We start from the raw sequence: 27,908 nt of genomic DNA on the forward strand, positions 1-27,908 counted from the left end.
GCAAGCTGTTGTCTATGGATATCAGACGCACCCCGCCGGACATGTCTAATTAAATCACTGCAGTAATGGCATACCTGCTCATATGTCCGGTTATGCATGCCTATGCCATTTACCCGATGAACAAGATCTTGCCACAGTGTAGTCTGCTCATGCTGGTGCTGGCTGCTTCTGGAAAACAGCAGGGAGTAGTGCTGCACCAGGCTGTGGTGTATTTCCTGTTCCTCCGCTGCTGTGTAACAGGGATTATGTTGGTGGGCCATCGCCTTAAAAGAGAAGTGAACAATATGTGTGAGCGAGTCATGTGGCACACTTTACACCCTTAACTACAGATATCACTTAACTGCCATATATAGCATCCGTTTATCTGTCAGAGGATACACAAGTTCAGTACACATATTGGTGCTCAGGCCACAACTGACTGACAGTGCCAGGCACACTCTATATTTCAAAACACTATACACCAGTACCCGGCACACTGTTTGTAACACAATGCACAACCTCGCCACAGGGGTATATATCAAGCTAATGCATGAAGAAAGATGTCATCCATTGCAATGAATGTAAAGTACAGTTACAGTATTACCAGTAAACCACCCTAGTCGATGCCATACCCCTGCCTAACATATGTGCACAGTTGTTAATATAGGTGGCATACTGCTGTAACAGAGTATACATGTTGCTAGATACACACATATACCCTGTAACACACATATGATTGCGGGCATGGTACAGGCATAATTACACACACATCAGACATACATACAACACACAAATGTATGCCAACCCAGATGAGCTTTACCTATGTACCATACAGTACTGTGTGCCACTACTTACAAAACCTTATGCCTAAGGTATGTAATCTGTGCAGACTACAGGAAACACACAAGACAGTGTTTCCAAGCAATGTGAACATACACCATACTGTGCTGTTTAGGCCTACAGCTTCAGGTAGTACTACAGTTCATATGGGAGTTGGATTCACCAGCAGTACCACTCACTAAGCATATATGTATTTCTTTATGCCTACCTACAATGGGACACCACAGTCGTCAGCAAGGAACTACGTCACAGCATATGCCATACTACTATGTCTGCCTAGCAATAACATACACATCTTTTGCTAGCCTCACAGCTAGGACACAAACTACCATGACAGAAACAAATTCACACTAAGCTATCACACCTTTACAGACCTTGCACACATTCACCGTCACACTCATTCAACCTCACATAGCAGGTATTGCACTGAGTACATGTGTGTGTGCATCGTGTCATAGGTAGGTAATATGTTATTGGCCCTAGGGCCTAGAGCAGCCTAGCCATATGCTACTCTGGCCTTTGACACACATGTAATTTGATTTCACTTGCCCCTGTCAACCAGAACCACAGAGGTGATTCCTGGGTTGTATTACCTATCTCCCAAACAATCATCAGGGGTATTTATGACAACTGCTAATGAGAAGCCTTGTTTGCTATTGATAGATGGTTTATTCCAGAGTATGGCATATCTCTGAGATAGGAACCTATCCCTCCAGCATGTGCTGTTTAGTGAGCTGACGAGGTTTAGGGCCCTAGAGCGTGTAGCCCAGAGGGATTGTGATATGTTGACATGGTGGTTGTCCAGCAGCTATGGGTGTGACATACCTCTGTATGTCCGGCAGAGGTCACCTCTGTGTGGGTGGTATGCAACACAGTATAGCTATGGTTTTGTGAGTCAGTCTGCATTGGGCATCTGTTTGAAGCCAGTATTACTCTTTATGAGGTATGTCTGTGGCCTTTCCATTTGCTGTAGTTGTCATGTGAGTTACATATCACATGGGGCATTGTGATGAGTAGAGGGGAACACTGACCTATATTTACCTAGATGACACACCTTTTGTGATGACACGTACCACGTAGACAGATTACAAGATTAGTGTGGTGCTGTGATTATCAAACAGGAGGCTACTGTCCACCTGTGTCCCATGTCCCCTCATCACACCTTCAGTGTTAGGTAGATTTCCACCTATGTGGTAGTTAATGGGTACAGTGTTTTGGAAAGGAAGGATGGCACTACAGTATCGACACTGTTCTTCAGTCCATGCCTTGGTCACCACGCACCTGTTGCAGTACGTATGACCCTGTGTGTGTCTCTCTCTCTCTCTCTATGTGTGTGTATATATATATATATATATATATATATATATATATATATATATATATATATACACATACACATACATCTAAACATCCATTGCTGTACATATAGATGTACATATAGGCACATATACAGTCCACCTTTCATGGTGGGGATATCAATTATGCGACAGTTGTGAGATATACAGTTGTGTATTAATATTGCACAGTGTTGTGCAGAATGCATTTTGGTGTCCTCAGCCCATGTAGCTTTAGCAGGCCTCACTGGCTGTAACACAGCAGATCTGACAAATCAGTCTCACAGCGTTTAACCACCACATGACATATACCAGCACTGCATGCTGTTTTCTATGCCACACACTACAACCTACATAGATATATGCACATAACAACCTTCAACAACATATATATGTCCACCCTTCACTAACAGTTGCAGTATGTCCCTTGCCCTATGCACATGTGCAGATACATATAGATACGTACTGCTGCCACATATGGATGATTCACAGTATGTAGAGTACTCTTCAAGAACATCTACTACATGCCGGCAAATACATATTTGTTACATACCTTACCTTTGTATTTCTCTGTTCCGTCTGTTGTTACTGTTTTTTTTTTTTTTGGGCGGGGGGTTTCTCTGTTTCTGTTTCTGTCTCTTTTGTCTGTGTCTGTGTCTCTGTCTCTCTCTCGCTCTCGCTCTCTCTCTGTTTCTGCAATGATATTATTGCATGTTTGGACAGCAGGTACAGCCTGCTTTTCTAGGTATCTGCACATGTGCATGTGACGGCCTCTGCACCAATTGATGCTCACCATTTAGTAATTGCATGCAGCCTGCTGTGTGGTAATTGCAGTACTCACTGTGATTGCAGCCCACTGCTATAAAATGCTAGGTTAGGTAGGCATAGCCCTTTCATCTTTCCAAGGTGGGGCCCATGCTTGTTTGCTCTGGACACCATTGTGTCAGTCAGAAGGTTGGTATATGTCTCATATCTGAAGCTAGGGTTGTAGCCAGTGATATGCATGTTGTACTCAAACCTGAATGTTGCTACTTCCAGTACACACTTCTCAGTGTAGACTTTTACTCACCCCTCCAAATGCTAACACAGGATACATGGGAGTATGTACTTTCTTTTTGAATTAGACAATTAACTGCCATACAAAAGTAGTTATTGCAATGAATTCTTCTGGCACATGCACTGTTTGTGAACTGCTATACTGTAATTAAGTTATTCACTTCTGAACAGTTTGTGGTTTGTTTGTGTTGACATTAGCACAGGCTGCTCAAGACAACTGGACATATTTCAGTACTAAGTATGCCTACCTACACCCTTGGTTTTGCCTGAATACACAGGTATATAGTACTTTTGGGTAAGGGTGCAGAACTGCAGAGACCATTATTTATTATCGTGTGATGTTTATCTTGCTGAACATACAGGGTTGCTGTGTACCTGTTAGTCTATCAAGGCAAGTAGTCTGTCTGCGTAGCTCCCACCTGTGGACATATCCAGATGGTAGCCAGAGGTTAGCCTATTATTCTTTGTCTGTGCACCACACCAGTCTTTTCAGCACTGGAACAATGGCATTGTCACAGTTGGTTGCTAGCAGTACATGGCTACATCCTGTGATATTTCTGTGTTGTACTCCTACATAAGGACATGTTTGTGGAACTCCTTCCAAAGCTATTTGCAGAGTGTGTAACAGCAGAAATGCTGATATGCCTGTGTGTTTCTGCCTCTGCCAGGCCTCAGATACTCTCAGATATATATTTGAACAGCCTCAGGGAAAGGTACATATAAGTGAGATACACCTGTACTATATTACAGACATATTTCAGTTGAGACTTTGAGGGAATTGGAGCATATGTATTACTACACCTTTTCTGACGTGCAAGCATTGTCTACTCTCACTTATTGACATTATTCATTAAGTGTGATTCCCCACTTTTCTACCTAATGCTAGTACTTCTCAGAGTGATTCAGAGGGGCACAACTAACATTTGTTTACGAATCAGGGACATCCCTGTAAAGCAGTCACAGTTGGGAAGTCTGGCCTCTGTCCTTTTCAACTATGCCAGTGTTTATCCTGGTCTGATACAGTGTGGGGTTTGTAAGGTGCTACTGTAACATTATTCCCTGCTAGAATGGCTGGTTCTTTTTTCAGTCATGTCATGCAATTCCACAACAACTGCTGGTAAAGATCCACAGAACAAGATTTGTGTTATGGCATTCCTATTTTCCCTTTACATTCCATCATTGTAATGCATGATATATTTATTTCAGCACCAAGGTATTGTATATCTGCTGTGGCTTAGTGGTACCTCATGCAGTCTAGTGTGTCCAAGGTCTGGGGTTTGAGACTGACAGAGGTGTTTTATTTTGCTGCTGAGCAGAACAAAGGCCCTGACATAGAGTGACTAAGGCACTTTTAAGCAGTTGTAAGTGGGTTTGCATTATGCTTAGCGATGCTTAGCTAAGCGCACACATGTGCACACTCACTTAAACCTGCTTACTACTGCTTAAAAGTGCTTACTCCCGCTAACCCTCGCACTAATTTATTTGAAAGAAATGAAATTGGGGAGATAGGAAAGTGGTGAAAAAGGGGGCACAAAGAGGGAAAGACAGTAGGAAAACAAGCTCTGGATGTGCAGGACGGGTGTAGGGAAGGTCCATATCTGCACATTTCTTTACCAGCAACAGCTCTGCATATGCAATAAATTTGGAGTGTAATTTCAAACCTTCCACCCCTGGGAGAGGGGTGAGGACAACAAAGTATGTTGTACTGCCAGTTATAATTATCAGTTTACATGTCCAGTGGACATGTGTGCGAAATGGGCAGCTATGTATGGGGCGTAATTTTTTTGTGGGTACAGATTGCCCTTTTTTTTTTTTTACAGGTGTGGGTGGAAAGTGAGGTAGAGGAAGTAGGTATATTTGGGGAGGTAAACAGACAAGACAAACAAGATGCATACAGGGGCGGTGTATGACACATGGGATGGGTGAACACAATTGACGGGGACGGATGTTTGGAAATCGCAAGCCCATGAGCCCACAGATGGTAACAGTGGAACTGAGATACCCACCCATGGGCAGTCACCACTGCACCTTCACAGCCCCGAGGGTGGCTGTGCTGGGGGCTGCGTAGTATGGGCAGGCTCACCCATGAGATGCGCCACTCTTGCCTCGAGCTGGCATAGGGGATCAGCAACTGAACACTTGATCTCCCTATGCACAACAACCCGGACCCTTCAAAGGGTGACAGGTGGCCCTTCTCTACCCACGCTTGCATGGGGGGGACAAGCCCCATCCTGTTTAGCGCTTCCACCTGAAGGTGGCAGAGGACCAATGAAGGAGGGGGAGCCCGGGCTGGGCACCGGACCTGCTGGTACCAGGTGCACTCGCCAGCTGAGGGGGGGACAGGTGGGTCTGCTGGGACCAGCCTTCTCATACGTTCTGTGATTAGGTGTGTTTAATTACAACATAAACAACAGCATTCCAAATTAGTTGTAACAGCATGCAGTAATATTCCCATTAACCCAACACACCAAGGTTCCAACAGTTGAACAGCAAGCATAACACATGCATATATTGAACAACAGTGAACATTCCAACAGCATGCAGGGATGATTGGTGGCAACAGGCCACCATGATTGTGATGTTTGAACAGGACACATGCATCAAAGTGAATGCGGATATTTATAGAACAATAGGTTGACTGCGGGTGTATATCCCCTACATGTATTATTACACTTGGCAACATGCATTAGGTTGTGTAATGGGTTTGGCTAGTTCATTATATACCTGACCTATATCTGACATACTAACTGTCCAAGATGCAGATGTTACTGCTACATATTTATTGATTGTATTTATATTTCTTTATCTACATATCTGGATGTGTTCACATGACATTTTCAGTTAGATTTGTACAGAACCCTACATTTCGTGTAGCACACTCACATTTCTAGGGATCTAATTAGCAAGCTACTCATGTGCCAGATTTACTTATGCATGCCAGCCAGTAACTGACTGTTGAGGACTGTATATATATGCTTCACAGCTACTAGCACTCCATCAACCACTTTAGATGGGACTGCCCAACTGTGGGTTGCCAGCACTTATTAAAACAGTACTATTTGTATAATGCAAGGGTACAACAACATTTCAAAGTAAGTGACACAGACACACTCCAGGTTTTATACCTTTATTAATTACATTACACACTTTTCCACAGGCTCTCTCCTTTATTTGATATTACAGTGCATATGGAAGACATATTCAAGACATATTATACCTTTATTAATAGGTTAGAACACACTTTTTCAGGCTCGCTCACTTATTTTATATGACAGAATCTGCAGAGATATTATTCCGGACATATTTTACCTTTCTTAATGGGTTACTACACTCTTTTTCTAGCTCCCTGACTTATTTTATATAACAGTACATGAAGAGGAATTATTCAGGGCATTTTATGGCTGTATTATTGGGCTGCAACACTTTCTTTCAGGCTCTCTCACCTATTTTATATAACAATACATGCAGAATAATCACTAACCTGCCTGGTGGCGCAGCCTTAGCAACCTATCTGCATAGGCTTGCTGATTTGCAGCACGGACACCTACAGCTGTGAAGTAAATGAAGGGATATTGAGACATACCTATCCATTATACAGAATCAATTAGCATTTCTTATATACTGCATTCCATGGCTACCTACTCAGTATTGGGGCATCTTGCATCCCACGGGCCTCCTGTATCCATTGGTTCAGTAGCTCCTGCTTCCGTCTCTTCAGGTCTGCATGCTGGTGATGGACCTGCTCACCAGTTTGAGGAACACCTGTGACACTGGTAAGGTCATGAGCTAACCGGTTCCAAGCCTCTGCCTTGTACTCTGTCCCTTGGAACTGGCCCTGCAGGAGTCTTGACTCATGATGGTGGACAAGGAGTCAAACCATGTATTTCGACTCCTCGATGCCCCAACGTTGCACTTGAAAGCATGTACCCTCTCCAGCACCAGCCATTCTAACTGCAGATGGGAGCTACAATCAGTTATGGTGAGTATTCCCACCTATGGGGCTTAAATATGCCGCATTTCCCGCACTTTTTTGTGATTGGCCATTTTTGAACATTCTCGGCTGACTGCAAACCTGCTTAGTAATGGTTAATCTACCATTTATAATTATATGTATGTTAACAGTGGCTGCTTATCGTAAGCTGTCATGGCTTAGTGGTTCAGAACTTTGATTATGGCGCACAGAGTCCTGGGTTCGAACCTTGTCATCGTATTTTATTTTACGACTGTCCAGACAGGCTAGGGGGTGTGGCTGTGTTTAGGCAACTTTGCTCTACGTTGCTCCACATTGCCCTATGGTGTGCTGGATGGCATGATGCGCACCTCTGTGCACACCTATTGTGCTGGGTAAAGCACTGCTTAATTACGGGCACCTATATTGCACTGGGTACAGCGCTGCTTAACTGCAGGCAACTATATTGTGCTGGGTAAAGCGCTGCTTAACTGCGGGCAATTTTATGTCAGGATCCTTTATAAATATATATTTTGTTCACTGATACATAGGCCATTTCAATGCTTTTTAGTAAAATTTTAATCATATATGCCAGGAATTATCTCATATACTAATTTAGAACATAAACAGGAAGGGGAGTGGTGGGACTTGAACTGGGAATGCCTCCTCTTTGTGCGAATGCTCTACCATTACACTATTGCCATTTGGCATAATTTGCATAAACATTCCTTCTTGTGCTCTTCCATGTCAGGATTGCTAACTGCAGCTAAGCAATGGGCACATCCGTGCACACACGTGCAAATACAGGTACCTATATCGGGAATTAGGAAAAAAAAAATTAAATGTTTACTTTTTATAACTGTGCTGGGGGTTTACAATGTCAGGGAGTGTAGTGTTGGGTACATGGACATTTGAGTGGACTCATTCTTGTGTGTTGACATTTTGCAATTCGGACACTTGCAGGGGTGTGGACCTTTAGACTGCTTAGCAATCAGACATGCCCCCTGTTTTCCTGCATGGTCCGTGTTAGACTTGCAGTTGAGTCAGCGTGCCCTCATGAATATTCATGGCACGCTGATGTCATACCGTTCAACTGCAGCGTCCGAGTAAGACTTATTTAGTCTTACATGGAGGGTTCGTGAATCCGGAGGAATGTTTATTAAAGGCAACTGTAATACTAGTAAAGTAGTATATCTTGGCAAGTGTGAGAGTTCCCCTACTTTTTACATAGGTAAAATGGAATGAGCACTAAAAAATAGAATTTACGAACACACGAATGATATTAGGAACAGCAACGAGGCTAGTGCCTTATATAAACATTCCATTAAATGTAATAACTTCACAAAATTTAGGTTTGGTATTATCGACCAAATAATTAGGGATCTTAGGGCAGGTGATTGGAAGAATGGTTTACATGTTAAGGAACTATGTTGGCAGTTCAGGGTGGGTGCAATGTTTCCACCTGGTTTAAGTGATACCATTTCCATCACTTCAGTTCTAAAGGTTAGATCTATTAAACTGTAAATTCACAAGGTACAGAAATGTTTTTATTGCATTTATTTAATTTTTTATATTTAAATAATATTTTTAGTTTTGTGGCATGTTTAATATAGATATAATGTTTTCTTTCAATGTGATGCAATGTTTTAACTAGCGGCTTCATGGATTGATAGGCTTCTAGGTGACAATATCACTTTAAGTAGTTTTTATACAGTTCATTAATTTAAGTCATTTTGACTAATTGGTAATTGTATTAAGTAGGTTGATTATGTACATGTGATTGTATTCTGATGAAGTGCCATGGTGTTGGGGGGACAAAAGCACTCAATCCTTGGATGTTTTTTAGTAACCAACTGTGTTTTTAACTATTGAGACACTCTCTTCAGTGCATTTGTTGGAGATTGGTTCTTGGTTTTCTATTTACGCACTGCACCTTTTGGATTCTTGGTATATATATATATATATATATATATATATATATATATATATATATACAGTCTCTAGCTTTTTTGATCAAAATTTGAAGCAGTGCCTGTGAGTGTGAAAGTAATAATTTTTTGTATTATACTTTTATACTTCAGTTGTGACAGAGTTGTGTTCCTTTTTTATCTCTTGATCATTATTTAGTTATTCTAGTAGCTCAGAAAATTAGAAGCACTGCAATGAGCTTCATAAATAAAATGGCAAAATTGTGCAAGCTTTCAGCTGAAATAAAAATGGCTGATATTAAAGTTGTTCCAAAGGTAATAATATACAGCATGGTGAAACAAGATTTTTTGAGGAAAATACCAAATATTTTAATAACAGAATGGTACTTCACAGCTGTTGAGTGCGCCAGGACTTTACCTATGTATGATATAAAATCAAAAGCACATGCAATGTACTTGCTATATTTCTCTACTAATTCTGTGTTTCAGTTTGTCTGTGATGCATGGACTATATCAGTCTTACATGCTGCATCTCAGATTTACTTGTTTAGAGAAAACTTCAGTTTTGGTTTACAATCATAATTTAAAAGTTGAGAATTTCAGATTGGTCTAATTTTAAAAATCAGAATGTTCTTTTTGTCTTTATCCTAAGGTACAGTGATAACAGGTATGGAGAGAGACAGGGAGGGATAGGGAACTTTGCTATGAAGCTTTCACACCAGTGTTGTAAGGAGTGCAGAACCTTGCAAAAATATACTTAAAATTTCCAACTTTATTTCATTGCAACAAACTGCAAAGTGCTGTTCGTTTAGAACAAACACTCATAAGAAATCTTTAGACAAGTCTTCTGCACAATCCCACAGCTGCAGAGTAAAACAAGTTTATTCTGCATACAGATGGGTTATCCTGTTTCTGAATGCCTAGTTTATGACATCTCAACAAAACAGTTCTTGAGGAAAGAGAACAGTCCTGGCAACCTTTACTGAGAATAAAGGAAAAATGAGTGTCAGTGGTTTCAGTTATATCATTTTCTACAAAAAGTTTTCTGCGGTATAACAACATTTAATAACACTACTTAATTCAGAGAAAAACACATTTTATGAGTAAACATAAAATGAAACACTCCCTTACTGCTTTGAACAGCATTACATTTATTCCCTTGTCTTACTCCCACTCATTACAGCCTCAGCAACATTTAGAGTGATTAACAATAGCCTAAGTAAATACTTTTAGCATTGTACTTACAGTGATTTTCTCAGTTTTACAATAATTACTTTTAAATTGCACTGTATTTTATTTCAGCTATACTAAAGGCAATTAAGAATAATTATGGCTTTCTTTGCATGCACACACAGAGTGAAAAGCTTTTAAAATGGGGTGGATGGGTTCTGCATTTACTTATTACCAAAGACTGCAGTGTTCTTTTCACTACAAATTCATTTGCAATCAGCTTTTCATTTGCTTACTGACTGCCTGTTACTCAGAATAGCCTTTCAATTCCCTTGAAATCTTCATGTTGATGCAGAACACTTACAGGCAAATTGCAAAGCGACAATGCAATCATACATTCTGACTGCTGAATCACTAATAACTATTATCAGAAAACACAGTATATCAACAGGGCTGCAGTCCTCACTGTGTGTTGAGCCAATGTTTCTTCATCTTAGTCCAAATAATGAACTCCATACGGCCCTCTCTTCTTCTCTTTAGTTACTATACCTTCAAAATAGCCATATTTCACTGGGAAACATGACTACAAAATGTGTGTGTGTGTGTGTGTGTGTGTGTGTGTGTGTGTGTGTGTGTGTGTGTGTGTGTGTGTGTGTGTGCATGCACAAACAATGCACCGCTCAGCAATCCCCATTTTTGGAGGAATGTTCCTATTTTCATGACTAATTTATTCTTGCACATTATGCACCATTTTTGGATGTATGCCTCTATTTTCAGGCATTATTCCCCTCTTTACACAATTTTCTGAATCCCTGTCATCACATGTGATTTTTCAAGCTGTCTAGACACAGAAAACCACACCACATGAAGAACACACCTGTGGCACCAGTAATTTAAAGAAAGATGACATGTCTTCCATCTTCCTTTTTCAGAAGCAAAAATAAATGACTTTGAGGTGGATTTTTACAACACAGTTGATTAAAGTCTACAGATTGTGCAGTCAATTTGAGAATGTGTTTACATGTTTTCCAACATTTTTCTTACACTCTGTTTTTAAATGTGTTTCTGAGTAGAATGCCGCATCCCTATGGAAGCAGGAAGAGTTATGTGGGAATTTATATTTAAACTGTATGCAAATTAGATATCCAGATTTTTTAATGGATGTATCTGCTGCTCATGGGCCTTTGTACCTATTTTCAATGTCTGCAGGTAGAGAGATATAAGCACACCATTTCAGTACTAGAGCCTGAAGTCTGGGAAACCACCTCACCATCTATCAGAGATACAGTTCCTTACAATGAATTCAAGGAAAGCCTTGAAAATACCTGCCACAAGTTACTCATAGTTAATTTTAATGCCCAGTTATCACTTAAATGCTTAAAAAACTCCATTATCAACCTCTGGTTGTTGCAAACTAAAATGTACATGATTTTTCTCAAATTTATCATCTCCACCTCCTTCAACTTCTCCTATTTCAATCTGGGTAAGACCTTACATTTTTTCTCCATAGTTATTTCCTCCTTTATATATACTTAGCTCGGCTTAATGAATGTCCCGTCTCTCTTCAAGATGCCATATTTTATTTTTATTTTATTTTACATTTGTTAACCGGGCTAGTCTAGCTGGATATATTTCCATTTTCAGTAGAGGCCCAGGGAGAAAAGCTCCAGCAAGATAGAAAAAATAAAAATGTCATTACATGGTAAATGAAAGGATCGATAAAAAAATACAACAGGTAATTATAACATACTAAAAGCACTTACACTTGAAAAAGCAACAGTAAAAATATTTACACTTGAAAAAGCAACAATAATAATGTAGCACAGTAAGATTCATAAGGAATTTTTCACATCAAGTAGAAATATTTCAGCAGTATGTTGAATTACAATTTAAACAGTACAGATCTTGCTTACAAGAATAAGCATTAAAATGTTTGGAAGTTTGTTAGGAAGAGGAAAAAAAAAACAGTGGTGGAAGAGGGTGGTTAGTCGGGGTTACTACAAGGGCATAACCAGTGTGTTTTGAGGTGTTTTTTGAGTTTTTGTTTAAAGAGAGGCAAGGATGTGATTAGAGTTAGTTCATTGGGTAGCAGGTTCCATTTTTTTCTGGCTGCGTTAGTAAACAGAGAGTCACCAGCCATGTTGTTAGACTTAGTTATGCTAGTGAGGAGTTTGCTAGAAGAATGTAGGTAATTCAGATTTTTATAGGGGATTAAGAGATTGGAGAGTATAGGGGTGGTGTTAGGTTGGTAAAATATCTTGTGGGCAATTGCGAGTTGGGAGATTATCAGATGGTTTTGGAATTCAAGCCAGTCTAGTTGCCAAAGATTCAGACAGTGGTGGGTTCTAAAGGGATTGCCAGTGGTGAATCTGGTGATGTTATTGTAGGAAGTTGCTAGTTTGTTGAGATTATGGTTCTTTAGGTTGGTATAAACAGGTGAGCATACAGAAGAGTAGAGATTAGATGGGAGTGAGCAATCCTGGTTCTGGCTGCTGGGGTTAGGAAAGGTTTTATTCTATATAAGGAGCCTATTTTTCTGTTGACTGTTTTAATGGTGTTATTTATATGGTAATCAAATGTAAGGTTATTGTCAATGGTTATTCCTAACAGTTTAGTGGTAGTGTCAGGGAATATAATAGTGCCATTACTGGAAGAGACTGAGAAATCTATGGGGGAGGACTTGGTATTGGGGGTAAAGAGAAGGAGTTTGTTTTTTTTTGGCATTAAGAAGGAGGCAGCATTTTGTAAATCATGTTTCTACAGTGTTAAAAACATTTTGAGTAAGAGAATATAGTTCTGATGGGGAGTATGCTGAGCATATTAGCATAGAATCATCTGCATATTGAATGCAGGTGGCTTGAGGAATTACTACGTGGAGGTCATTGATAAATAGTGAGAAAATAAGTGGTCCAAGAATAGAGCCCTGAGGGACTCTGATGGTGACTGGCAGAAAGGATGAAATTTGATTTTCCCAGAGAACTGCCTGTTGCCTGTTGCTGAGGTAGGATCTGAACCATTTAACAGCCTGAGAGTCAAAGGAAAGGGATTCAAGAATATTGATTAAGAGGGTGTGGTTTACCATGTCGAAAGCTTTTGAGAGGTCAATAAAGAGTGCAGATGAGAGGATGTTTTTATTGCGGTTTCTATTGATAGTATCTGTAAAGGATAAAAGGGCAGTAGTGGTACTGTGTGATGGCCTAAAGCCATGTTGGCAGTTTGCTATTATGTTATATTGAGATAGATGATGTAAGAGTTGTTGATGAATGCATTTTTCCATAATTTTTGCTAAGGGTGATAAGAGAGCTATTGGCCGATAGTTAGAGTAGTCATTTGAGTTCCCACCTTTGTGTAGGGGGATAATATAGGAGATTTTCCAAATATCTGGAATGGTTCCATCTTTGATTGTCCTATTTATAAGGATAGCTATAGGGTAGGCAATTACTTTGGTTGCTTTTTGGAGATATTGTGACGGTAGCTGGTCATCAGAAGGAGTACATGGCTTGAGTTTTTGAATGAATTTATAGATGAGAGCAGTAGAGATGGGTTGTAGTTTGAATGTAGGTAGTGAGCCTGGTGTGGTGGTAGGAAGGCTTGAGTTGTCTGGGATAAGTTGACTAGCTAGAGATTGTATGGTCTCAGTGAAGAAAGAGTTAAAGGTATTGGCAGTTTGATGGGGGGTATTTGGATCTGCATCAAGTGGGGTGCGTGTTCGAGAGTGTCCTGGGGAAAGGAGTTTATTGATACTAGACCAGAACTTCTGAGGGTTATTTTGGTGTCCCATCTCTCTTCAAGACTCTATTACATGGAATTATTAAAGGTTAATTTTCTTTACTAACCTTGATGCACTGAATATTGCTAAATAGTTATTTGAATCCAATAATGTATAATACATATCTGTTTTATTTCATGTACATTACACAGTTATCCCTTGGTGAATGCTTTTTTTATCTTATTCATATTATTGTTTTCTGTCCTGAACTAAGCCTGAGAATGGAACTCTAACATCAGTGTTCTCCCTCCTTCAATGAATGTAAATAAATAACTGTACAAATATCTTCTTCTTTCGGCTGCTCCCGTTAGGGGTTGCCACAGCAGATCAACTGTTTCCATTTCTTCCTGTCCTCTGCATCTTGCTCTGTCACACCAACTGCCTGCATGTCCTCTCTCACCACATCCATAAACCTTATCTTAGGCCTTCCTCTTTTCCTGTTACCTGGCAGCTTCATCCTTAGCATCTTTTTCCCAATATACTCTGCATCCCTCCTCAGCACATGTCCAAACCAATGTAATCTTGCCTCTCTGGCTTTGTCTCCAAACCTTCCAACCTAGGCTGACCCTCTAATATACTTATTCCTAATCCTGTCCATTCTCGTCACACGAAGTGCAAATCTTAACATCTTCAACTCTGCCACGTCAAGCTCTGACTCCTGCTTTTTTGTCAATGCCACTAGCTTGTAAAATTATTAACTTATTATACCACAGTCTGAACTTCAATAGTGGCACTAGGCACAAGATTTCAAGTTTATGACGTAGCTTTAATTCCACAAAAAATGGATTCATACTAAAGGCGTAGTTATGTGCATAGTATCTTCTTGAAGAGTGACCTGACAGTGATTTGCATTATGGATACTAAGCACTCTTAAACATACAAACACATTTATACATATACATATTAAACATACAAACTCATTTATACATATACATATATGAAATGGAAAACTTCTATTACATGTACATATGTGTGTATATATATATATATATATATATATATATATATAAATATATATATATATATATATATATATATATATATATATATATATATATATATATATATATATATATACACAGTGTGTGTGTGTGTGTGTATATATATATATATATATATATATATATATATATATATATATATATATATATATATATATGTATGTATATATGGATTCACTTCAGAAGCTCGAAATACTGAAATCTCTAATTTCAGTATCTCGAGCCCAAGAAGTGGAATCCACAAAACAACAAAAACTAAAAACCGTGAAATTCAAAACCTCGAATACCAGAAGTTTTGAATTTTGCGGATTTACTACACACACACACACACACACACACACACACACACACACATACTCACACACAATCCACCACACAATCCACCACACAAAGACACACAATCACTCTAATAATTGAAAGCAGGCTGCACCCCCCCACACACCCCCCTACTTAAATATTCTGACTCCGAAGTTCGCACTACATAGAAACACAGACAAAACACCACCACACAAGCTACTTTCTCTTCGCACACACACATCACAGCAAAAAAACACACTGACACACACCACAGCCCCTACCCAAATCCCTTAACACACACACACACACACACACACACACACACACACACACACACACACACACACACACACACACACACACGCACACACTAACCTGAATACATAACCACAGTGAAACTTTAGAAACACAAAATTCAAAACCTCCTGTATTCGAGGTTTTGAATTTCACGCTTCTAAACTTTCGCTATTATGTGGATTCGGCTTCTTGGGCTCGAAATACTGAAATTCGAGATTTCAGTATTTCGAGCTTCTGAACATAACCCATATGTGTTTATATATCTATATATATATATATATATATATATATATATATATATATATATATATATATATATATATATATATATATATATATATATATATATATATATATATATATATATATATATATATATATATATATGCCCCCTTCATATGATCGAACTTTCAAAAGTTCGACTTTCATATGGCCGAGACCATATGATCGAATTTTTGAAAGTTCAAATGCTTATAACAAAGATATCCATACATCGCGTAACGGAAAGATATCCCTTTTCCACACTGTAATGTGATCTCAGAGTTGGTATATATAAATAGCAGGGGGTGTGGGGGGGTGCAGGGGGGCTTGCTTCCTGCTAAAACCATTCAGGTAATTTTTTTTCTTCTTTTTTAAGGTTTTTTTTTTGGATGTTTGAACTTTCAAAAGTTCGATGACATGGTCTTGGCCACATGGAAGTCAAACTGTTGAAAGTTCGATATATATATATATATATATATATATATATATATATATATATATATATATATATATATATATATATACACACACATGTGTGTATATATACATATATATATATATATATATATATATATATACATATACATGGGTCTACGTCTAAATATAATAATTCCAGAATCCCAAATACAGAAATATCGAGACGACAGTCACAAAACTTAAAATATCGAACCTTATAAGTTTTCACAGGCAAGTAAACACTTGTCCAATGTAGGGAATTGTGCTCTTTTTCCACTGTAGTGCAATCCCACAGTTGTTATATATAGTTGGGGGCGTAGCCCCCCCACCAAGGTGGGTTTTAGATAGTGCGGTGTGCTTTACTGTTGTGCTGGGCAAGTATTTACTTTTCCTGAGAATACTTACCTCGTTTGCTATTTTAAGTTTTGCTATTGTTTTCTCTGTATTTTTGCCTTAACAAGTTACCAACAGTTGGTGTGGTTTGATTAGGAGGGTGCGGATTATTGTTCTGATACAATATTATTATTTAAGAAAGGCATTATTTACCTTTCTTAAGTAATGCGATTGTGTACAAGGACGTCTGTCTTCTTCCACATTGCCTTCATTATTCTGATGTACTGAGCATGCATATGGGACTTACATTCCCACTCTTGCCTAGTACATCAGTGCAGGAGAAGCAATGGAAAAAACAGAATTTGATAAAGGTAAGCTTTGGAGCTAGTCCCTGTGATTCTTGTTTTTTGATATATTTCATCAAGCTTTTTCACTTATCACCTTGTGTAACTTCATTTATTTATATATTTTTTTCTTTTACATTTCACTATACTTCAGGAGCAATTGGGTTAACTGCTGGTTATACAGGAATTGCACTTGTTATTTTCCCTTGATCATTCACTTCATACAGTAAAATATGATATACAGAGTCCAGTTTCTAAACTATATTCAACTACTATCCCATTTACGTGATATAATTTCACATGACATAAAAATTCCCATTATTTATTTTTTGTAGCTTCTAAACTATTTTCAGCCATTGTGACATCAAGTCTCAACATATTTTTAACTTTTCTAGGCTCAGGTTGCATAACTTTATGATCACTCTGCATCTCATGACTGATTTCTACACTGTAACATTCAGATTCTTTCACATAATTCATTCCTAAAAAACATCAAAACATTGGCTGCTTATTTTATTTTAATAGTTTTAATTTCTAGCTGCATGGAGTTATGCAAGTAATAAGGAAATTCACCAACACAATGGGTGTATAATGCATTCCCAATCAATACTAGTGTAGAGACCACTCACTGGGAATTCAGAGAAGACTGTCTATAACATCAGTAGGTAACAGTATTGCATAAGGAATTAGTGGTACTGACATAATACTAGTTTCACAATGCTTATTGTTCTATCATTTTTCAATACATCCAGTGCAATTAAACTTAATTGAGTCAAATTAAATTGAGCAGTCAGAGACCCCCTTGGCTGCTGCTTCAGAAGAACTTAGATGTTCACTGTGATTGGCTAAAAAGATGCAAAATGGCTTCCATTAAGATCAGGACTTTTACTTTGACAATTCAGATGTGCAGTTATCATAGGTTCATAGGTTCATAGGTAGGTACTAGGCTAGCTGCCCGAAGGCATTTATAAGCCTAGCCGGAATTGTGTTGGATTTTGCCACCCCCTTGGATTAGTTCCCTGTGCCTCTGTCCAGCAGAGCCATTGAAGTGATCCCCGGGGTAAACTTTCTATTTCCCATCCACTCATCTAGGTTTCTCTTGAAGAGTGTTAGCAAGGAGCTCTGCCTAATGTAGATTGGAATCTTGTTCTAGAGCATGGAAAATCTCAGGGACAGAAATCTATTCCTCCAGCACATCCTGTTTATTGTTGTGGTGAGGTTTAGATCCCTAGAGTGTGTGGCTTGAGGGGATATGGTTTTCTTTAGGTGAGCATGTCCATCAAGTCTAGGTTGGACATGGCCTTGTATGTCAGGCATAGATCACCTCTGAGTAGGCAGCATGCAAACGAGTACAGCTGGAGTTTCTTCAGTTGAGCTGCATAGGGCATCTGCTTGAGGCTAGTGATCTTTTGGTGAGGTACTTCTGTGGTCTTTCCAGCTGTTGCAGGTGTCTTGTAAGGTACATCCCAAATGGGGCATTGTACTCTATAATCAGTGTAACAATTTCCAGCACATGGGGGAAGGTGTTTTTTTCAGCTGAGAAGACCAGTGTTTAACAAAGTAAGAAGATGAGTGGAAAATCACCAGCATAAGAACATCGTGATTAATATCACAATGGCTGTAAGTTTCTCATTAATAATTTAAATTTGTCATCTCTAGACAGACTGTAAATTTATTGTCAAGAGGTTTTGCTTTTTGTATCTACAGCAATGGTGAGTCCAGAACTTTGATTGGATTGAATCTTGATTGAATTGAAAATACAAATAAGAACTTCAAAACACAAATAAGAACTTTAAAACTCCAATATATTATGAAAGGGATAGTTGATAATGGGCATGAATGAAATCTATTAAAGAGGAGAAGCACATTTATTCCTTGTTAACATCACACTTTGGCAACATTTGAAAATGGATTTTAAAGAAATTAGAATGGCAATTTTGGCAACATTTGAAAATATGTTTCTAAGAAATTAGAATGGCTTCATCAAACCCATAACCATCAGTCTAATCTAATGCAATCAGTTTGATGCACTGAAAAAGGTTAAAACATTAAGAACTTTGAAACCAGATAAGATGGGGGGGTAGGTTGATGATGATGGAACAAACTGATTATGTAAATTCTGTTATATATATATATATATATATATATATATATATATATATATATATATATATATATGAAAATATGGCATATAACTCCATTGTTTCAATATAGTTAGATGTGCTTATACCAAAGAGAACTGATATAGATTTATTTAATTTTTTGAATAATAATTATCTAAAACTGGTGGTGCATTTTTTATACCAAAGTTCTATAACCATGAACAAACTCACTCATATTAGCCTATAATTTAAGTTGTGTGCTTTTAAAGGGACCTTCTTGCTACTTTGTTGACTATTATTTAAAATATATAATGCAAAATAGCAATCTTATATTAGAGACTCTTGGGATTTTGGTTACAAAAACAGCAAATGAGAAAGTAAATGCAATTCAAAGTATCTTTGTCACTGTTGACATTAAGTCATTATATATTTGTATTCCCAAAGAATTAGGGGTTGAATGATTAAGGGAATATTTGTCTTTATATTCTTCCCTTTCCACCTAGTTGAGTCATTTGTGTAGTGATTTATTTTGGATGTTATTTTAAAGAAAAAATAGTTCTTATTTGGAGGGGAAGGTCATATCCCAACACCTGGTATATCCATGGGAGCAGTATGTGCACCAGTATTTGCAAACAACTTCTATTTATAGAATACTTCTGGCTACATCAAGGTCTGCATTTATGATTGCTTTACAAAATACTTATTGATTTAGGAAATTTTTAGAAACGAGGCTGCAAGAAACTTGATCTCATTCCAACAAAGAAACATCTGTCAATGAATAGTTATTCTATAAAGAAAAAGAAGATGGTGCTGTGGTAGTGAAAAATGTTTCGGAGGAAGTCTACAGGGAGAGAAGCACACATATTAATTTAACAAAGGTTTCCTTCACTGAATGTTATTCAAAATAGCAGTTAAGCAGTTAAGTATAAATAATTCACAAGAGAGGACCTATTCACAGTACTGGAAAAAATGTTGTCATCGATTACAACATATAACTTTAACTTTTGAGTGGATGGAGGCCAGAGTTCAGAGAATGCTCAGATCTTGATAGTATATTCACTTTGATGTTTTAATTATATATATATATATATATATATATATATATATATATATATATATATATATATATACAGCCAATAGAAATCCTAAATTAGAAGTATTACTCTTTGCAAGTGTGGTTGAATATTTCAAAAGAAAGTTTAAAAGCAACAAAATAATACCAAACAAAGCTTAAAAAACGTTTAATTGAAGGGGAAGCAAGAGTTAAAAGTAAAAATGTAAGACATTTCAGAATGTTTAACCAGTGGAATGAGAAACAAGATCAAAACAACAGTTTTGAAAATGTATGGTCCAATTAGACAGTACTCATGGACCTATGATGAGAATGTAGTAAAAGTATATTTCTAAAAATGACTATAGGCAAGTTTGCCTTCTACAAGAACAAAAGCAAGCTTTTACCTCCACTGAGTTAGCAAAAATATGTAAATTGGATAAAGTTACCATCTGAGTAGCATACATTTTTCCAAAGGAAGTTGTGAATATTAGGAAAAAGCTTTTTTTTCTTACAAACGTATTATTCCCTGCTTCCCCTCCAATATGGCTATACAATATCCAGATAGATTACTTCTTTCATGTTTTTTCACAATTAGTCTTACTTTTTAGCTTTTTCCTTCATCTTTTTACCACATCCAACTGGCTTGAAGTGCATTTTAAGTGTTTTTAACAACATTTTGATCCAATAATGATCTGAACAAACATTATTAGCATAGAAAGAAATTCAGTCTTTTTTTTCAAAGAAAATGGAATTTCAACTAAGTTTAAGGTTTGAAGCTAACAAAACAGTTGTTCTCAACAGAGTGAGATTCCAAATGCTTGAAAATGTCTGTAAATCCTAACTGGCAATACTGCCTGCCACTGCCCCCTGACCCCCCCCCCCCAAAAAAAATGATCAACCTTCTGTATGGTCCTCTGGTGTTTAATTTGGGGTAAAAGTAAAAGCAGAAGTGTCTACCGGCATATATTATAAGCTGACAGTCATATCTTTCAACTGTCTGGATTTTTGCAGAATGTCCAGATTTTTGCCTAATATTTTTTAGTTGTTCCTCATAAAGTTTCTGTTTTTCTGGCAAATCAGTAAAGATTGAAGTTGTTAAATAATTACACCATTTGAGTTTAAAAGTTTATATCCTTCAGAAAATGCATGACAATACAAAGTCTCTCCAAATTTATTATTTTATTTATTTATTTATTATTAGAGAAATAATTAAAATCTGTCACTATTTTTGGTCATTTGTTCCCCCCCATTAATTTTGTTTTTGCCCATATTTCTTGTACTAAGTGGTTGAGAGGTATGGTGAGGGTCTGTGGGTGGAAACTAGAGCACCTGGGCAAAGCCAATAAAGACAGGTAGTACATGGAAACTTCATGCAGAAGGAATCAGCCAAAAACTCAAGAGAACTGAGCACTGTAAGACAGCAATGCACCAGGCCAAGAATTAGTTGCTATCACACAAAACCTGCCCAGGCTGCCACAGGCAACCATTTACTGTGTGCAATGCTGATGATTATGAGGAATAGCAAAAAAAGTTATAAATAGCAAATTTCTACTTTTAGATATACTGCAATCCCTCTCCCAAAAACCGTCACTTTAATCAGACAATTCCCATATCCATCAATTACAGCCCCCTGTATGAGTGTGACTGTACAACTTAGAACTTTTATTAAGATTAAATGAGTAATAAATAACTGCCATGCAGGAATGCATCCTCTCAGCTCACTGTAAAAATGCAGTGCCCCCCCCTCCACAGACACATATCTGTAAACCTCTCATCTCAAGAATAAAGTAGAAAGCTAAAAGCTGAGAAGATAGATCCCTGTGTGCGCCATTATATCCACAGAAAGTTGCCAGTATAATAATCTATGCATTAGCATACATTTTGCAAATACTTTTAATTCTGAAAATCAAAGAGCTGTCATTATTTAATAACTGCAATTCTCATTGATTTGTTAGACAAAAACACAAATGTTGTGAGGAACATACCAAAATATAAGGCAAAAATAGAAACAGTTGAGAGCATCTATGCCCCTCAATGAAAGGCTCTATTTCCTTCTACACACACATGTATTTTGCACGCACACATGCACGCGTGCACACACACACGCGCACACACACACACACAAACATCAATTATCGCCACTACTTTGAGTGTAACTTTAGACCTAAGAGGTTTGACCACATGCATCATAACCACATAGGCATGCAACATCTAAGCCTTCTGCTGCCAGAATACAGCACACTACACCCCCAATATCTCCCACCCACTTAGATCAAGGAGAAAAAATAAAGGACAAATGATGAAAATCTGTGATAAATAATGTCATATGTTTATAAAGATGTTAAAAACCTTTACATTGGTGTGCTTTTTCTGAATGCTATTAAGTCTGCCATCATTTGGTGACTGAAATACTGATTTGCTAAAATAAAATAAAAACTACAAGGAACATGCCAAAATGCATGCAAACATCAGAGACATTCTGAAAAAAAAAACGAATAGCTGAGATCATCTATTCCACACTCAAATAGATGTGCACCTGTGCGTGCACGCACACTCTCACACACATACACACACACACATACATACATACACACACACACACACACACACACACACACACACACACACACACACACACACACACACACACACACACACTCTCTTAAATTTAAAAAGATAATTGCCTTCCTACATTTTGGATAAGTGACACATATAATGCTAGTAAAAAATATACAGTGTTTAAAAAATAAATAAATCCTTAAATAAATAACTTTTAATTTTTTTTTCTCATGCTTGTATGTTTACATGCATCTTTGCACAAATCCAATACTTTTTTCAGTTTCAGTTATGCTGCCTGTGTTACCTCAAGCACCCTGAGCCAATAGGAGCAACTCCAAGCTACTTCATATAGTAGTCTAGGGAGCTTATCTTTATGTGACATTTCTGCTTTCTACACTACAGATTTACTCTTCGTAAGAACAGTACATGATGCAGGGCTGTTTTAAAGACAGCCCAGCAAATGGAGTAACCCTCTGAGTGAAAGAAATGAAACTAAACCAACAAAGAAGGACTGTAAAAAAGTCAAATAAGCAAAACACTTCAATTTACTCTACTACCCACAGGGGAGCTGTATGCCAGCAGCCAGTACTACGAGCCACCTATGCCCAGTACGTGTCCCTCTAGTGTTGCATGGTTATGCATGGGACCTTGGCAGCTGTTCAAGTCCCAGCTGCTTGAAACCTCAGAAGTTACAGCCATGGGCCCAAGTGGCTGTTTCCCTGTCTGCCCACCTGGCCGAACAGCTGCTCATATTCAAATGTGAGTTCAAGGATGCAGCTGACACTGCGGGCTGACACCTTCAAGATATGTTCACAGAACCTGTAAGTGTGAAAGGGAAACAGGAAGGGTGTCTTTAGGTTTATAGAGGGGTGGTGGAGTTTAGGTTTGAGGAGTTATTGGCAGTTGACTCAGAGTTAGAATTAAGGACCAGTCAGGAGATGGCTCTGAGTTAGGGTTAGGGAATAATCAGGAGTTGGCTCAGAGGTAGCATTAGGGATTGATCGGGAATTTTCTTAGCATTAGGTTAGGGTGCGATCGGGAATTGACTCAGAGTTGGGTAGTGATTGCGAGGTGGCTCACAGTTAGCATTAAGGAACGACCAGGAATTGGCTCAAAGTTAGGGTTAGGGTCTAATTGGGATTTAGCTCAGATTTAGAATTAGGGAGCAAAGGGAAGTTATTTTTAGGGTTTGGGTTAGTGTTCTTTGAAGGATAGAGTAGTGGTAAAGCATTGTATTTAGGATAATGGGAGTTATGGTATTTGCAAATACAAGCAAGTAGCAGTGGGGAAGTAGGCCATGAGCTAATGGTACATGAACATTTATAGTAATCCCATTATGCATGCTATCTTAAAAAAAATGCTAAATAAACTCAAGGAGCTGATTTGACACTAATCGGTGCTCATTTGTACTTAGAAATATGTATTCTAATGTTTGACAGAACAGCTTTAGCCAACAGGCAATAGTGTAAAACAGGACAATATTTAGACAGAGAAACAAAGCCAAAAATAATACGGGCAAAGATATAAACATAGTAACAGATTTTAAAAACTGCTCTTATAAGCTTTTATGTTTGTAGAATAGCATATTTGATATCAGCATGCATTTTCTGAAAGTTCTGAAGTTTGGAAATAAAATGTCTCTCATTTAGTGACCATAATGGTTTATCAGAAAACCATACATTTTTCTAGGAACAGATAAAAATATTACACAAAACTTTAGACATTCTCTGAATTCTGGACAGTTGAGAGATATGCATGCATCTCCTTTCAAAATAGATGAGTGGTAGTTCACCTCAAGTGAGATGTTCAAACTTCTGGAATATTTCTGAGATTTCTTCTCTGTTAACTGAGATGTGACATTTGTATATATATTTTTTGATCATTTTTTCACACTGTGCTGCTTTTGTGTAGTTGTACCTGTGGAATTCCTTTGCCACATTTATCTGTGGCAATCCAGTAGTTCGTTGCTACAAAGGTGTGTCATTTCTCATTTTTCTCCAGACTGTTGACAGATTATCATTTCCAATGTGACGTCAAAAATGTCTTACTGATTTCTTTTTTGGTTGTCAATCTGTTTTACATATTTCCTTATGTGGTAAGTAAAACATCAAAAGGGTTTTCTGTTGTATCTGCTTTGATTTTCTGTCAAGGATAGTACCTGAAATGTTTATTTACTTAATAATGAAAGAAACAAAAAAATTGTATATGTTATAAATCTCTGTATGCCGACCCTTATTCCTCCAGCAGTAAAGTGTGGTGTAATACAACTGGTGTAACATAAACATTGTTAATGCTTACTAACATTCAGGAAACTGCACTGTTTTTGCACAACAAAGAGATATAATTGTTACTGAAATGCTGTTGTTTGCCTCAGTAACAATAGGGCAGAAATGTAGCACTCAGTTTATTCTTTCTGGGCTTCACTTCACAAGCTCTATGTTATGTCAAGTGATACAAAGGCTATGTCTCAGCTTCATGTATACAGTATAGTGCTGCCTCATAACTGCATTAGCAGTGAACCTTCAGAGACTCACTAAAACCTTTGTTTCCTACAAATTCTTATCTTTAAGCAAACACAAAGTAAAACATTACATTTTATTAATCAATGTACATTCTGTACTTAAATATTTAAGTCTGTTCACCAGAGCTGTTGCCTCTGCCAAACATTTTAAAATTAATCAAACACAGGTGTAAAAGACAAATTAAGTAGTGCCAGGTGATGCATGTTACTAAATAATATTACTGTATATCTAACTTTTACTAATGTATTATTTCAGATGCAATCTTCTAGACAAGCATGCATATATCCATACGCACACGTGCACATACACACACACATTTTAATTATCCTGACTGGGATGTATTTTTTTATTTGTAAAAAGAATATTATTAAAATTTGATCTACATGCAAATGTAACATCAAAAGTCATCCACTGATGGGTTTTAAAGTACAAAAGATGTAATTCCTGACCATCAACTTTGCAGTCCCACATGATATCCTAAAATAATATTATCAAGTCTTCCATAAGGAGAGCATCTGCTTTAATTAAATGAATATACATTTGTGCTCTTCTGGTAGTTCACATGCTTCACTTGAGATGTTTAAGTTTATTTTTTTGTTATCTGTATTAAATCATTTGACTGGTATAATTGTTAAGGTGGTTACCTTTTTAGACTTACAGAGAGGGGCAGGGTTTGATTCTCACATCGGGTATTTGGCTAGGCTTAAAATGGCCCAAAAGGGCAGTTAGCCTAGTATGAATCTATAATCTATAAATCTATAATCATGAATCCCTTTGCTAGGTTCTTGGGAAGCTGATTGGTACAAGGGATTGTTTAAAGAAGCTAGTCATCCTACACAATGGGTCTTTGGGAAATGAAAACAAATTACGGTACCTAGAATCAGTGAATGAGGGTACAGTTAGTGTATGAATGTATACTGCAGCCAAACAGTAGAACTGAATCCAAGGTGACGGAGGTGGAATTAGCAACACTTAACACTGTATCACTGTGCTACAAATATGACTACAGCTGTTTTCCTTTTTTACGTGTCTTTGCATAAAGAAAAGGAGCACAGAATATTTTAACGTAGTGATCATTGTGATTAAATGACTGCTCCTGTTAGTTAGCACTTTTGGATTGAAGCAATGCAGCCTTGTTATGACCAGTTGACATTACTATTATCTGTTAGGCTGTAACGTTCTTAGTAACATATTTATGTGGATGCATGTATGTATTTGTTAATATAGCCCGTTGATCAGCTAACATTATCAATAAAGGCCCAGGAATGAAAGTTACAGAGTTAACTAATTCTGCAACATAGGATACAGTCAATAAAATATATACAGATCTCATTGCCAGACCATGCCTGAGCACTTAACATCTTTTATGACACAGTAGGCATTTACTGAGGCAAGAAAAAAACATAAAATTCGATTCATTAAGAGTGAAGTGTTCCACAGCAGAAATTTGTAGGTAAAAGAGGCATTTTAAATAGCATAGCAGGATTGCAAAGCAAGGAAATAACAGAAAAAAAAAGCTATATGAGAAAGTGACATGAGAAAGGAGAAGGTAGGTATGCAGAATGAGATGAGACAGAAGACAATCAGCATTGGAAGACTGAACAACCCTTGAGAACTTACTGAAAGTGAAGATGTAGGAAAATGACACTGATACACAGGTCATATGCAAATCTAATTTAGTGGCACTGAGCGCAAGAGAGTATCATTAAATTACCATAGGAAATCAAGTATTTTACGTTTAGATTTTTTTTTTTTAATTTATATATTGATATTTGATTTCAGGGAAAGTCTGACTGGGTAGCTGCTCACTTTCAGTGAAGGCTGGGGTAGAAAAGTTCCAGATTTTATGCCAACATCAGATGTTTTATTTGGGAAATGAAAGAGCCTCTTTTTTTCCCATTATGTTTTCTGCATCTAGATTCCATACATTAGGTAGCACAAAATGAGGGACCTGTGTCTAGCTACAAGCAGGTCATTCCTGTAAACCTTGAGTAACTTATCATTGTACCGCCTGAGCCTTTGATGGTATGAAAAGAGATGCAAAACAACTTTTGAACAAATGCTAAGTAGAGAACAATCACATTTATTTTCTAGTTCATGCCACAGTAAATTCTAAAGAGAAGTTTATTTGTCCTCCCATGGAAATGGTCACATATTGTATTTCCCTGTAGCAAACAATATACTTACATTTCACACTGAGCTTATAGGAGGAAGGGCACTGAGCAAACCCTGATCTGCGATATATAACATTAAGTATCATGTTTTTTGCTTATATTTATGAGTTATTTATAGCACTTTTATTGTCTGCTGCATACTTTTCTAGCTAGTTTCACTGTGTGTGAGGTATTAACTGGAAATTTTCTACATTTGTTAAGCATCTGTTTGGGTTTGTTTGTTCTGATTTTTACTTGGTGGCTTTGCAGTTGCCTGCACCTACTGTAAATTTGATCTGGGACACTCCTCCCAGTTTAGTGCCATTACCTCATTCTACCTAATACAGGGAGAACATTTTAGAAGGCCAACCCACTTAGTTCTTAACCTTGAGTTATCTTCTGCTCCTCCTTACTCCCTTTCTAATTTACAAAAAAAAAAATTCTAAGCTTGTTTCCTGCCTTTCCTGTAAGTAGTGTAGTCCAGATACAGATTTGCTGTATCCA

This window comes from Protopterus annectens, chromosome 5.part1 (genome assembly GCF_019279795.1).
Source record: "Protopterus annectens isolate FY-2018-M chromosome 5.part1, PAN1.0, whole genome shotgun sequence".
NCBI lineage: Eukaryota > Metazoa > Chordata > Ceratodontiformes > Protopteridae > Protopterus > Protopterus annectens.